The sequence below is a fragment of the Eptesicus fuscus genome, chromosome 5 (assembly GCF_027574615.1).
Source record: "Eptesicus fuscus isolate TK198812 chromosome 5, DD_ASM_mEF_20220401, whole genome shotgun sequence".
In the NCBI taxonomy this organism is placed as follows: Eukaryota; Metazoa; Chordata; class Mammalia; order Chiroptera; family Vespertilionidae; genus Eptesicus; species Eptesicus fuscus.
Window position 1 is genome coordinate 24896663 of NC_072477.1, and position 11548 is coordinate 24908210.

Genomic DNA, 11548 nt, shown 5'->3' on the forward strand with positions numbered 1-11548 from the left:
GTTTCTAGCTCTCTATCCCACTACCTTCCTCTCTGTAAAAAATCAATAAAATATATTTTTTTAAAAATCACAAACAACAGTTCTTATAATAACGGATCCCATTGAAAATTTTGAGATTACTATTAGAGGTTTTCATTAAAGACTTCCCTACAGCACTGTGATGCAACGGACACAGATGGTTTGGGGTATTTATACCCACTGAAGTACACATCCAATCTTCAAGATAAATTCAAGATCCATCATCCTCTTGAAGCTTTCCCAAGTCGTTGGACTAAGTATCTGTGAAAGTCCTTGGTAAACTAGGAAGTGCTAGCCCACAGCTCTTACTATAACAGTTGGCCAATTGATAATCTTGCATACATTCTGCCATTTAAATCATGTTACCTCATTTTTAAATGTGCCTAGTCCCCTCAAAAAAGTGAGAAGTTATGTGAGTTGTTTTCCCTATTGTTAACTTCTCTATTCTCTATTACTTAACCCCTACAATAGCATAAAGTAAATGTCTCTTACACTTCCTGATTTCAAAATATATTACAAAGCTAATATATTCAAAACTGGGTGACACTGGCATAAAGATAGACAATTAGATGAATAGAATAAAGAATAGAATAGAATAGAATAGAATAGAATAGAATAGAATAGAATAGAATAGGAGAGCCCAGAAGTAAACAATCACTTATATGGTCAACTGACCTTTGACAAGGGTCCGATGATCACTCAGTGGGGAAAGGACAGTCTTTTCCACAAATGGTGCTGGGAAAACTGGATACTCATGCAAAAAAAATGAAGCTAAACATTTATCTTACACCATATATAAAAATTAACTCAAAATGTATTAAAGATCTAATATAAGAACCAAAATTATAAAACCCCCAGAAGAAAACATAGGGGGAAAGCTTCATGACATTGTACGCAGCAATGATTTTTTGGCTGTAACACCAAAAGCACAAGCATAAAGACCCAAATTAGACAAATGCGACTACATTGAACTCAAAAAACTTTCATGCATCAAAGGACACAATGAAAAGCTAATGTACAGAATGGGGGAAAATATTTGCAAATCATATATCTATTAAAGGGTATTAATATCCAGAATATATAAAGAACTTTTATAACTCAACAATAAAAAATCAAATAACCCAATTAAAAAATGGGCAGTCTTGGATAGACATTTCTCCAGAGATGATATAAAAATGACCAACAAGTGTATAAAAGATGCTCAATATTACTTATCATTTCAGAAGTACAATTCAAAACCACAATGAAATTATCACCTCACACCCATTAGGATGGTTACTATTTAAAAAAAAAAAAAAAAGCAAAGTAAGTGTTGGTGAGGATGAGAAGTAACTCTTATACATTTCTAGTAGAAATGTAAAATGGTGCAATCACTATAAAAATAGTATGGAGGCTGCTTAAAAAATTAAAAATAGAACTACCACATAATTCGGCAATCCCACTTCTGGGTATATATCCAAAAGAACCGAAAAAAGTTCACAAAGAGATATTTATACATCCATCTTCATAGCAGCACTATTGGCATAGCCAAAATGTGAAAGCAACCCAAATGTCCATCTACAGATGAATGGATAAACAAATGTGGTATATACACACACTGGAATATTATTCAACCCTAAAAAGGAAGGAAATCCTGTCACATGCCAATATGTATGAACCTTGAGGACATTATGCTAAGTAAAATAAGCCACCAAAAGACAAATACTCCATGATCCACTAAAATAGTCAAATTCATAGAAATAGAAAGCAGAGTGGTGATTGCCAGGGATGAGGGAAGATGAAATGGACAGCTGCTTAATGGGTACAGTTTCAGGTTTGCAAGATAAAAACATCCTGGAGATCTGTTTCACAACAATGTAAGTATACTTAACACTACTAAACTGTACACTAACACATGGTTAAGAAGGTAAATTTTACGTTATGCTTTTTACCCCAATACCAAAGTAAGTGCCAACATGCAATTCCAAAATGGATTTACATGTCCTACCTCCTCTTTAGGAGTTAAGCAGCCTCGCCCTTTTAGCTGTTGACAGTCATTTCCAAATTACTTCCAAGTTTTCTTTTGTCTTTTTTAATCAACGGCACTGTACAGAGGACAGGGCGTTCTCTTTTTCACCCATCCAAAATGAAGTTTCCACAACCCCCAGGAAGCTGCTTTCTGGTTTAAGTCCATTACTTATTTGCCTATTGTCAGACACAAATCCAAAAATATAAAAACCATTATGTTCTCAAGTGGGTGGGGAAGAAGCATAACAGAATCTCAAACCATCTATTCACCTATCTAGCATGCTCCCCGGGAGAAAAGCCCCAGCGGTCACTGCGATTCTCTACCCTCTCCATCAAGCGCTCACTGCTCCCCCCAACACATCCTACCCAAGGCACTGAAAACCACTATTTTTAAACATACCTTGAAAACAGCCTTCAGAACAATCCCACTGAAAGCCATTACTGGGCTGAGGTTCCGGGACTTATAGTAAGTCTTATCTGTGAATCCTATTGTTCTCCATAATCATTTATCTACTGAAACAGGTGCTTTTAATGTGTGTGTGTGTGTGTGTGTGAGTGTGTGTGTGTGTGTTATCTGTATTGGTTTTAGAGAGAGAGGAAGAGAGAAGTAAAGGGAGAGAGAGAAACACCAATTGGTTGACTTCTGCCCGGACCAAATCCGCAACCTGAGTATGCGCCCTGACCAGGAATTGAACCTGCGAACATTTTGGTACATGGGACAATGCTCCAACCCAACCAAGTCACAACAGCCAGGGCTCTACTGAAACAGTTTTGTTATGCAATTGTTATACCTCATTTTCTCCTACAAAGGATAAGCACGAAGATCCTAATTTTAAAAATAAAATAAAGTAACACTAAGACTCTGAAGAATCACAGGCATTTCTAAAACTGAAAAAGAGACAGAGTTAGAAAACTACATTCAGGCTCAGCCAGAGCAAACCTTCCAAACAGGTTTTTCAAGGGCAAACCAGGAGCCAAACCCCACCCCAAACACATATACATACACTGAGTACACTCTCTTTACACATGAAAAACCAGCTACTCAGAAGTTAGAGTCTGGCAAAGTATATTGGCAGAACCTTCTGAGGTCTCCATTGGAGCAGCCACAAGGATGGTTAGGGAAGAGTCAAATCAGCTAACACACCAACCCTCATTTCAAGACTAAGAACTTGTGTTTCTGAAGTCTTCAAAATAGTATGGTTCTGACAAGTCACAAACTTACACTTCTTGCAAAAATAGGGGGAAATACTGCTTTCCATTTTTCCCTAGGTACATACCAATGAAATAAGCAATAAAAGTTAGTCAAATTGGGTGAAAATGTTAGGCCATTCTAGTCCTTTATAATTGCATATCATAGAGGCATTTCCTTATAAGTACTCTCTCTTAAAGGGCAGCAGTACCACAGTTCAGTTATCAGTTGCTTCTCTGCAAGCATTAAGAACTAAAAATAAACTTTGAAAGACAAATAGTCAATCAATTCTGGGAAATAAGACTGTTAGAGGAAATGCAAGGATCTGACCATATATCAAACCAGAATTCCTACCTAGGCAAATAATTGAGAATACCGGGGAAAAATAAATTACGGAAAAATAACAGAGGAGTCAAAGTAAAAGATACTGATCACAGTCGAGTCTTGATTATAGGAACATGACCGTGAGGCACATAGCCCTTGGCTTTTTGTTTCTCAATAGCTTTATTCTGAGAACTTCAGAACTCATTCTAAAAGGAAGCAAGATGCGCCAAAACTGGTTTGGCTCTGTGGATAGAGCATCGGTCTGTGGACTGAAAGGTCCCAGGTTCGATTCCGGAGGAGGCAGCTGGTCGATGTTTCTCTCTCATCGATGTTTCTAGCTTTCTATCCTTCTCCCTTCCTCTCTGTAAAAAATCAATAAAATATATTTTTAAAAAATAAATGAATGAATGAATGAATGAATGAATGAATGAATGAATGAATAAATAAATAAATAAATAAATAAATAAATAAATAAATAAATAAAAGGAAGCAAGATGCTGAACCACAAAGTCCAATCAAAGACTATCCTTGTAACTTTGGGAAAAGGTTTTGAGGGGAAAGTGGACAGAGAAAAGAGGAATAACCAAAATTCACCGCTGGGTCTGTAAAACTCATTTAACCTGAACTTACTCTGGGGGAGGAGAGAGGAGAAAAGGAATCCAGTGGCCACCTGGGTTGGATGTCCTACCTGCTCAAGTTGCCTCTGAGTGACCCCTGTGTTTGTACAAACGTAACTGTCCCTCTCCAAGCAGGCATTCTCCCACAAGTATGCATTCTCCTCCTGCCTCTCCTGCATTGAAAAAAAAGGAAATCTAACATTATGCAATTGCCCGTTTCTCTCAGTTTAAAGTTAGGCATACTACAATCCTAATTAAAGGGAGAACTTGGTGCAACATGACAAGTAACAAATTAGAATCTAAAGGCTGAACATTCTCATCACAGACCTCCAGAGGCAAAGAAACAGCTTCCCTGGCTCAGTGGCACACCCACCAAGCACTGCTCTTTACTAAGGAAGCCCCTGACAGTCCCCTGTGTCATTTTGGTATAATTTCTCTCTAGAGTGTCAAGAAAACGCTCATCACTGGGGCAGTGGCAGCTTGCCCGGGGTAGGAATGGCTGGGGGGCAGAGAGGGTCAATTGGGGGAAAAGGAGACATATGTAAAACTTTAGACAATTAAAAAAATTACCTATACTAATAAAAGGGTAATATGCTCATTAGACCAGGAGACCTTCCGGACAAAGCCATGGTGGCAGGGCCAAGACAGAGGCAGTTAGGGGCAATCAGGCCAGGAGGGGAGGGCAGTTCGGGGTGATCAGGCCGGTGGGGGGGGGGGGCAGTTGGGGGCGAGCAGGCTGGCAGGGGGGGCAGTTGGGGATGAGCAGGCTGGCAGGGGGTGGCAGTTGGGGACAAGCAGGCCAGCAGGGGGTGCAGTTGGGGGCAATCAGGCCAGCAAGAGCAGGCAGTTGGGGGCAAGAAGGCCGGTGGGGGGGGGGAGCGTTGGGGGCGAGCAGGTCGGCAGGCAGAGTGGTTAGGGGCGATCAGGCAGGCAGGCAGGCAGGTGAGCGGTTAGGAGCCAACAGGATCGGGCCTAAACCAGCAGTCAGACATTCCTCGAGGGATCCCAGATTGGAGAGGGTGCAGGCCGGGCTGAGGGACACCCCTCCCCCAGTGCATGAATTTCGTGCACCGGGCCACTAGTAATAAAATAAAAATTTTAAAAAAATACACTCATGTTCTATTTCAGCTGGATTTACCTTACTCTCCTCAGGTCAGAATAAAAGAAGAAGGTGGATGGGGACTGGCCTCTATCCTCAAAAGATCCACCAGATAGATGGTCTTACCCTTATGACCAGAAACCCTATGACACTCATATTAGTCCATCCCTCACCCAAATCATCTGTGTTTAAGAAAGCCAAACAAAAGGGAGTCTTTATATTTCTGACTCACTCCAGGGCTCATCGAGAGCCTAAGGAAAGAATAAATGAGCTTCATCTTAGAGTAATTAACTTATATACAGTTGACCCTCGAACAATGCAGGGGTGAGGAACCCTAACCAGTCCCCCTCCCTCCCCCAGTGCACTCAAAAATCTGATTATAACTTTTGACTCCCCCAAAACTTAGCTAGTAATAGTCTACTGTTGACCCAAAGCCTAGATAACATAAAGTCAGCATATACTGTGTATGTTACATGTAATACATACTGTGTTCTTATAATACAGTAAGCTAGAGAAAAGGAAACATTATTAAGAAAATCATAAGAGCAAATACATTCACAGTATTTATTTTTTAAAAATCCGTGTAAAATTGGACCCTCACAGTTCAAACCCATGTTGTTCAAGGGTAAACTGTATAACCTTTAAAAAACAAAGTACAAATGTGAGTACATGCATGGGCTTTGTTTTGGTTTGCTTTTTTTTAAAAAAGAAAAAGAAAACCAAAGAGCAAAAATCCAATGAGGCCAATTTATTTCCCATACCAAAAAGTAGAGGTGCAATGGAGAGACGGTTGGATTGTCAAGTTCAAGTGACAGTGAAACACCCATATTTTAAATAGCACTGTATATGGAACAAGACACAAATTTTTATGTGAGCACTGAAGGAATAACATAAGGCTTAACCCTCCCCGGAACAGGGAGAGCCCCTCATTTAAAAGGCAGTCTCCTAACTGGCAGGGATGTTTCTTGTCTCCTGGCTCAGATTACCCAGAGGAAGGTAGGGTAGTGCTATATAAATCAGTCACGTTCTCAACAGGAAGCTCCTACAACATTTTCCTGTTTTCTATGCAGTTATCCTTCCACCTGACTGATCCTCCCCACCCCCAACCCCTGCCCTCTGGTTACCCTTACAGGTAGCTGAGAGAAGGTCCAAAAGTTGCCACTGTTTCAGAAATAAGGAAGATACAACCACTTCTTCTACAAATGAAAAACAAGTTTAAAAAGAGAAGAAAATGGTAAACTAGAATAAATTAAGTTTGGCTTCTCTAAAGAACATACAAGTACATTGTGCTCTGACTTAACAAAGATTCCTTTTCTTAAAAAAAAACAAGCCTACAGGCTCTACCATGTAAATACTTTAACTCATAATTTCTTTTTCCATTACTTTGGGATTTGAGTAACTTTAACTAAAGCTTAGTTACTGAATACTACATCAATGCTGTTTTCATAGCTTTTCAACCTTTACATAGATTTTGTTTCCTTTAAGTTTTGCTACTTCTCAGTTCAGACATTTAATGAACTCTGAACCCTTAAGTGTGAGAGGGGAAAAGTAATAAACAAATTTTAACTTAACAGGCTTTAAGGTAGGAAAAAAACAAACCAGGAAACAGAAGTAGAGTTAACTCTGACAACCAACTAGTTGTATAACCTTCAACAAATCACTTTGACTTCCTGGTCTTCAGTTTACCCATCTGTAAAATGGGGAGGATGGGCCAAATGATTTTTACTCAAAATTCCTTCTAGCTGCAACAATCTATGAATCTGCTTATCAGAAAGTAAGAAAATGCAATTACAAATAGACTTTATGGTTTACAAAGTACTCACACAATTTTGCAGAAAAGATGTGAGGCAAGTATTGTGCCCATCTCCGCAGAAAAAGATTTTTGGAAAGACAGTTCAGAAAAAGGTTCAATTATTTTTCAAGATTCCCATACCTGGAAAACTTAAGCCCAGACCCTCTGAGAACAAATTCTTTAGTATATCATGATTTCAAAATTATTTTTCAAAAAATTACTTTTAATTAAATTATTTCAGAAATTAATTTTAAAAAGTCAGTTAAAATTCAAAGACAATTGCCTGCTATGCAAGACCTTCATGGGGGCATCAGGATATCATAACACCAAACCAGGAAAGTTTACTACAAATGGCCCCGTTGCACAGAAGTTCCTTGAGGCAGGAACACACTGTAATTCACCACTGGGAATCACAGAATCCAAGAGCATGCCTTCCAGATAGGAGCACCCACTAAATACTGTTTGACTTACTACAACTCTCAAAAGGTTAGGGATATAGTGATATTATGGGGGCGGAGGGGTCTGAATTTGAGAGATGAACTTCCGTGATGTGAGTCAAAAGGAAGAACAGAGCTCTAACTCTATATTAATGGGGGTGAGTCTATTTGTCTTCCTCAGAGGAAGTCCAATTTGGTCAGTGAACCAAATGTGAGATATCATGAGAAAATCTTCAGACTACTCATATTTTACACTAGAGGCCCGATACACGAAATCCGTGCAAGGGACTCAGCCCTGGCAGCAGTTGCAGCTTGCCTCAGCCCTCGCAACCCCAGCTTCGTCCGGAAGGTCATCCAGAAGGTAGTTCGGCTGCCCAGTCTAATTAGCATATTATGCTTTTATTATTATAGATATGCATTGATGTGGACCAACAGAAATGATAATACAACAGTAAGGACTGACGTAAACACATAATCATGTTATCATTAATCACTATATATTTTCCACTAAATGGGAAAGATTTGGGGAATCTGTACTCTTATACTGTTCTAACTCTGCTCATGCTCCTGTTTCACAGCTCGGAGACATAGAGAATAGGAATTTATTTAAAATTTCAAACTTGAAGATATATATCTCTCAACTCATAGTCAACCAAGATCCCCCAACGTCTACTGAATTGCTAATTTCAAGCAATCTTCCATCTATGACTTCAATGAAGTTACTAGAAAGTAGTTTTTAAAAAGTTGTTTTAAAATGGGGGGAGAGGGGAGACACCAAAATTATACACCTAATTCAAAACAAAAGCAAATACAAAAGCCAGAAAAGAATAATGAAAGGATAGAGGTAAAAGAATCTCAATATACAATTTTAGTGAGGTGCTTTGAAATTATTCCCAAGAGTTCAAGTCAACCTTGCCATGGAATGCTACAATGGAGTCACAACTAACACTGCCTGACACTTGGGATCTAAGTTCACTGCACCAGAACTGCAATTTCAAATTCGAGGAGCAGTACCGGGAACTGCAGAGAAGCTAACAGCAACACCTACTGACTGTCTTGAGCCACTTGCCAAACTTGTTCTCTCAGTCAACTAGAGAAATCTAATGATACAGTCAACTTCAAGAGTCCTTTACTTAGGCATAATGAGATAAGAAAATAAATGGTCAGCCACATGAAACCATTCATCCCCCAAAAGCTCTTATTTTGCCCCTAACCATTTCCATGCAAATCACCACCCAAGTCATTTTAAACGCATTGTTAATTGCTAATGCTTTAGTAGAAATAATTTATTCCATGGGAAAACATGCTTTAATATTAATATTCTTGTTAATAACTGGTATGTCATCTAATAGTCAGAGACATCAGTGGCCATAAACTGCTTTGTGTAAACCTTTTATTTGAAACTACTGTTACCACTGTTCTATATTATTCCCATCAGCTTTCTTTCCCATCCTCGTAAAAAAAAAATGGCTTAATTGCAAGCTTTCAAAAAAGTAAAAAGTAAAAGTCATTAAATCAAGGTTATATAAAAACAAAAAAGTACCGTTACCAAGCTACCGAGAATTGATTCCATAGGACTTAACCTTGTCCTTTTCCAAAAAAAAATTGAGTCAGAGAATCTTTTCCTAGGACGAATATTCCATCTGAGAAATCAAGAGAAAGTTGACACTTCACTCCCACAGAGTACCAGTATAAAACAATGGCTTTAAGAGTCTGAGTCAGAGTTTCAACATGAAAGAGGTTTGCTTTATAGAGGAAACGCCAACCCCAGTTCATCCAGATAGACCTGGAACCTGATGAAAGCCGACACCTTTTACTCTGAAATTTGCATCGCATCCCTGGCTCCCCAGTTTAGAAATATAATCGTTTAGCAGGTAGTAACAATTTCAGTGACGGCTGCCTCCCGTCATGAAAAATAAAATCGATAAGATAAATAAGATAAATGCCGTCTCGGAGCCGTCCGTCCCCAAATGCTTCCCTTCACAAGGAATACCAACGGCTCAAACACCATCTCTCCTGAAAGTGAGCCATTCCCCTTGTCTGTATGTTTTCTGAACGGCGAGCCCGATGAAATTTCAACCTGCCCAGCACGCTCACTAGTCCTCCTAAAAATGCCGCGGAGCGATGGAGAGCCTCGCTAATGTCTTTGAGGTCAGGAGGGAAGTTGGAAACAGATGGGGCGAGGGAGGCGAAGTTCTTTTTTGCAGTACCCTCACGCGGAGCTCCCCATCCCTCTTGAGGTGTACTTCAGAGTAGGTGAGAGCACCCCGAAATTCCACCGCCCCCGGACCCCTGGGAGAGAAATGAACCAGCCGCGGGCACCGAGCTGCTCTCCTCTGCATCTCGCGACTACACCTCTCGGCCTGTCCCCGCCGCCAGCTCAGCCTCCAAAGCGCTCACCCAGGTGACTGAAAGGGAAGGCTCTCTCCCGCGGAGACGACGGCGGCGGGGTGGGCGCAGCCGCCCCAACGGGGCGCGGGTCTCTCCCAGCCTCTCCCACGGGCGCCAGACGGAGAGTTGTGCAGCTTTGGATTCCTCGGGGCGCGCGCGCACGCACGCAGACTCGCCCCCACGCAGACTCGCCCCCGCCAGGCTGCGGTACCAGCACGCCACCAAATCGGAAATAAAACTTTGGCCGCCCGGTGTCCTGCTCCGGGTCCTAGACCCGAGCTCCGGCCAGAATGCGGTGGGAGGCTGTCAACAGTCCTGCACCCCCACTTCCCTGGCCGGATCCGGGGCGCGGGAGCCACTTACCGCTGGGCCCGGATCTCCGGGGCCGCCGCGCGTCCCGGGCGGGTCCGCCGCGCGCTCTCCCTGGGGAGAAAGAGAAACCGTGGGCCGTCGGCGCGCGCCCCCTCGCCGCCGCCTCTGCGGAGAACGGCAGGCGGCGAGGCTGCTGGGCCGGGGCGGGCGCGGAGCTGAGGGGCCCAGGGGAGGCGGGGGCGAATCAGCCCAACTCCCGAACCAGGCTCCGAGGGGCGACCCGGAATGCAGACTGGAGCGCAGCCGGCGGGGGGCGCGTTCCCGGTGGAGTAGGGGGCGGAGGTGCCCGGTCCCCGAGCATCAACTATTGTCTGGGCGCACGGGTCCCAGCTCGCGCCGCCTCCAGAGCTCGGCACCCCCCATCCCGCCCGCCTGCCCTCGGGAGATCTAAGAGCCGAGGGGGCGGCCGGCGCGGGAAACCAGTGCGGGGTGTCTGGGGGTCCGAGGTTCAGAGGTCCTAGGTGGGCGCCGGGGAAGGGGAGGTGCGTGCCGAGTGGGGGAGGGGACAGGTAACTGCAGACGCGGGTGGGCAGGCCGGGGAAGACCGGCGGCGGGAGGAAATAGGAAGGGAGCCACGGAGGCAGGAGGGGATGGATGGCCGGGGCTGGGGGGCGGGGGCGGCCTCTGAAGTCCAGACCTGGCCCTCCCCGGGGACCCTTCTCCCGGGCACTCAGCGCCGCACTGACTTTCGCTCACTCGCTCACGCTCGCACTGAACTCGTTCACAAAGTTGCCGGCGGTGGTGGCGCCGAACTCGCCCTTCCCGTCTCCTCCCCTCCCCTCTCCCCCCCCCCTGCCTCCCCCCCTCCCTCCCCGGCCGCGGTGAGATCACCGCGGAGCTGCCCGGCTCTGCGCGCAAATCTCGCGAGAAAAGCGGCAGCTCTGCCCCGCCGCCGGGGGAAGTGGTAGGAGTTGGGGGAAGGTGGGGGGGGGGATCGCGGAACTCCTGGTTGCTATGACGACGGCAAAGCCCTGCCGAGAAGAGGCAGCCAACGTGGGTGCAGTTTTCAACCCGCCCCCTCCATTGCCCGACGCCCGAACGGTGGGGAAAGCGAGGACTGGAAGCGGGAGGATTTTTTTTAACCTACTCGGAGAGGACATCTGGAGAAGACGAGCGTCCCGATAGCTGGCCACATCTGGCAATTAAGCCTAATTGTGTTTTAAGAGGTTCTGGGGTAGATTTCTGCCTAAAAAGTCTGCGCATATCTGTACCCTTATATTTCTGTCTTACATATACTCAGTTTTTCGATCACCCGGTCTAATCTCATCCCTCAACCTCCACCCACTCCATTCCCTCCCTCTC

At 43.9% G+C, this 11548-nt stretch overlaps 1 long non-coding RNA gene across 3 annotated transcripts in view; it reads right to left on the reverse strand.

Moving 5' to 3' along the window:
• The window catches only part of LOC129149118 (uncharacterized), a 171599-nt gene extending 160623 nt beyond the window's left edge, over positions 1-10976 (reverse strand). For 2 of the 3 annotated variants that reach the window (XR_008556070.1, XR_008556072.1), the window contains exons 1-2: positions 10884-10976; positions 10238-10297 (exon numbers count right to left, since the gene is read on the reverse strand). This is a non-coding gene — a long non-coding RNA (uncharacterized LOC129149118). Of the gene's footprint in view, positions 1-4226; positions 4329-10237; positions 10298-10883 lie in introns of all 3 variants that reach the window. The other variant, XR_008556071.1, reaches the window with a different exon arrangement.
• Between the last annotated feature and the right edge of the window lie 572 nt (positions 10977-11548).